We start from the raw sequence: 3,734 nt of genomic DNA, 5'->3' as shown, positions 1-3,734 counted from the left end.
AGAGCAAATAGAGAAAGATATGCCGATGACGATCTTAGGTTTCCCCTAATCGTCCGGTTTAGAACCGTGTCATGATTATGTTAGAATTAGGCCTCGATACATAGAGCGTATTCTTGGCATTGCGGTTTTAGATTCCCCTTGACCGCCATGACATGTATAGGAAGTGAAGCTTATAACAGTGAGATAAGACTATGACAGCCCTAGTATGCACGACCGTCTAAGTATGCAAGTTCCCCCCACACGTATAATCAACTGGCTGGTTGTATTTTAGACACGTGGTGACCGTAGGTTTCCCCTGAGGTTGCCTATAGCCAAGGATTTAGGGGAACTCACTGAGACATTATGTCTCATCCCAATCCTTATTTGTTTCAGATAAACAGGTTGGATGGCAAGCTAGTAGCCGAATGGATATATCAGCAAGTGTTCGTTCGTACCCGCTGCAGGATGATATGGATATGCAAGGATACATTTATCATATTTTAGAAAAGTCGAGTTACTTTATTATTGTACGAACGCACATTGTTGTATTAGATATTCATTGTGAGTTTTTATGTTGTAAATTTTTAATGTATCCAGTACTAAATAAACACACATGCTAGACTTTCTAGATACGTCTAGTATGGGTGTTACATAGATAGTTCAGTATTTAAGCATTGTTAAACTGGAATAGTTAGATCGAGAAATGGTGTAGGCATTATTGAGGATAAGAATGAAAAAAAGATATTGTGAATGTAAAGAGGATAGGAGATTGGATTGTAGCCCACAAATTTGTAGTTTAACAAGACATCTTTAATTTATTTTTTTGAAAGGAAATAAGACATCTTTAATGTTATTAGTGTTTACTCACCTTAGGTAGGTTTGGAAGAATATCCAAAAGTAAAATTTTGAAAGGATTTGAAAGGCTTAATTCAAGATATACCACAATAAGAATATTTTTTCTAGGAGGGGATCTAAATGAGCATGTAAGGAGTGTTTGATAATTTTGAAGGCGTGAATGAGGGTATAGCCTTGGGGAGAAAAATGCATTCGGTAAATCCATCCTAGATTTTGTGTTGTCGTTTAATCTTACTTTAGGAAAAGAAAAGGGAATATCATTACATACAAGAGTGAGATATCATGTTCTCAGATAGATTTATTTCTTATTGGGAATTCTGACATAAATATTTGTTTGGACTTAAAGTTTTACCTGGAGAGAGTTTGACTATCCAACATATAATATTGGTTATGGATGTAAGGGTTAAGAGAAGAGCGATGATAAGATGTCATGATTGGGATACAAGGATCAAGTGGTGGCATTTAAAGGATGAAAAACATAGTTTTTCCTACAAAAGATTTTAAAGGAAGGTTGTGCAAAACTACATAGAAGCGAAAATAATATGTGGAACAAGATGACATACGAGATTAGCAAAGCAGCAAAAGAGACATTAGGAGAATTAATAGATTTTGAACCTAGCTGGGAGCAAAGAATCTTGGTGGAACCAAAATGTTCAAATTAAAGTGAGAATCAAAAGAGAATGTTTTAAAGTGTGACATAGGTGCAAAAGTACATATTTAGGAAAATTATAAGAGAGCTAAGAAAGGGACCGATAAGGCATTGAACACAGTAAGATCACAAGCTTTTGATGAGTTATACCAATTCTTACATGCCAATGAGGGGGAAAATTTTATATATTCTTGCTAAGGGACAAAAAAGTAGGAAAAAGATATATGGATCAAGTGAAGTTTATTAAAACGGAAGAGAGTAAATTTATTGTTCAGGAAAGAGATATGAAGGGTAAATGGAAGTAGTATTTTCAAAACTTATTTAATGAAGGTTATGAGATATATATTACCATGAACATGATAGACATTAGAAAGGAGGATAGAAACTACTATCTTAATATATAATACTAAGGTTCACAATGCATGCTCATTGTGAAGCCCTAAACCTAAACCTAATCCTGCCATTTTTGAGTTAAAAAAAATTTCTGAAATTAATCTCTGCAGGGAGTTGAACTCACAACCCATAGCTTCCATCCAATCACTTTAACCACTTGACCAGTAGCTGTTTTGGTGTTATAATTTTGCTTCCACTACTACATATGTCATGTTGCCCTAACCCTAATTTAATTTCGGTTCCACTTTAATCCATTTAATTTAATTCTAATTTTTGAACTTCATTCTGCAGTTGCGGTTACAAAGGCTATGATTGAAATGTACACAGCCACAGTCCTTTGGTTTTCTCCATTCTGCAATGAATGCCTTGCGGTTACAATCATTTGAGGAGTTTTGCTCTCCTTTATAAACAGCATATCAGGATTTGTCTTTCCACCATTGCACAGGCATGACTTTCCACCATAACGACGTGGCGATGCTCTCTTACAACATGTTGATTGGTATGTATGCGCAAACTTTTCTTAAAAATATGATGCTTTCCCTATACAGTTTCCTTATTTTTGCGGTTTGAAGATGATGTTTGGTGTGTCGTTTTTTGCAGCACCGCTTGATCCCAACCCAGTGACCGAAATCGATATGATGATCAACGAGCTACGCCTTAAGTATAGGACATACATGGTTGAAGTTGACGTTGAATATGTGTGTGGTTTTGTTGTGGTCTGTTCTCCTTCCATCTGTTATTCTTTTTTAAAACACTGACAATGTTATTTGTTTCAACAGGGTGCTGTTCTGTTGCCGATGATGTTTTCCCGTGATTTTGGAGACCAGATCCAACAATATGCTACTCTGGTGGATCCAAAACACAATCAGTTTGAAGTGCTGGTTGAAAGGAATAACCAGGGGATTTATTTAACAAAGGGCTGGCACGCTATCCGTGATTTCTACAAAGTGCAGTTTGGTGCTTGGGTTACAATTGTGTTTATGGGAAATGGAAGGTTTGGTATTAGAATCAAGAACATGTTTGGTAAGAGAATTCGTTGCCCAACCTTTAACCCACCGATGAATTTTAGGGTTCATCGCAATGCTGTTCCGGTCACCCTTGATTGGTTTGTTCCAAGGCCATTCATGCATGACGAGGTGAACTTTCAACTCAAGTATGAGAAGAAGCTTGCTGTTGCTGATGTTGAAAGTGGATTTTTGGTACATGTTAGCTATCATCGTGTTAAAACAATTACAAGTATTTGTTGTGTGTTTTGTGAATAAGGCTGAGACATTTTTTTATGTTTTTTCAGGAACTTGCTGATATTGGTTTTGCTCAAATGGCTTTGGATAGAGAAACTTCGATAATAGATGTGGTGGACGAAAATGGCAACATATGAAACTGCACCCTTAGTTTTTCGATGGATCCTGCTCCAAACTTCAAGATTGGAGGTGGTTGGGAGCTTATGGTCAAGGCTAGAAGGTTCACAGAGGGTGCACGTGTGGTGATTGATGCTCCTGCAATTGGCCTGAATTTAACCCTCTACTTCTGTGTGATTCGTCGTTGAGTCTAAGACATTTTGTACTAAACTTTGATGTAATTTTCCATTGTGATGTTTCTGTTCTTTCCATTTTCTGTTTTCATGAATAAGATAATGCAATCCTTATATGGATGAGTTTTTTGCATTGCATCAAGAGTTTTTGTTATATTTTTTTTCTGTTTTCTTTGTGCCAATGAAGCTATGTATTAATATATCTATTATGACAATTGTGAGAACAATTTATTGACAGAGCTGCATTGCTGCATAACTCTATTTGATTTGTCAAATTGTTGCTCAACCAGTATGTATATACACATAAACAAAATATGCTCCTATAGT

General features: G+C 36.2%; 1 pseudogene; it reads left to right on the top strand.

The window, feature by feature from the left end:
• The first annotated feature begins 2,184 nt into the window (after window positions 1–2,184).
• LOC146898913 (uncharacterized) lies at window positions 2,185–3,254 on the top strand (annotated as a pseudogene).
• The last annotated feature ends 480 nt before the right edge of the window (window positions 3,255–3,734 follow it).

This window comes from Medicago sativa, chromosome 8 (genome assembly GCF_051527215.1).
Source record: "Medicago sativa cultivar Bolivia chromosome 8, Bolivia_mono, whole genome shotgun sequence".
Classification (NCBI taxonomy): Eukaryota; Viridiplantae; Streptophyta; class Magnoliopsida; order Fabales; family Fabaceae; genus Medicago; species Medicago sativa.
Note: the sequence above shows the minus strand (reverse complement) of the source record. Positions and strands in the feature narration are given on the sequence as shown.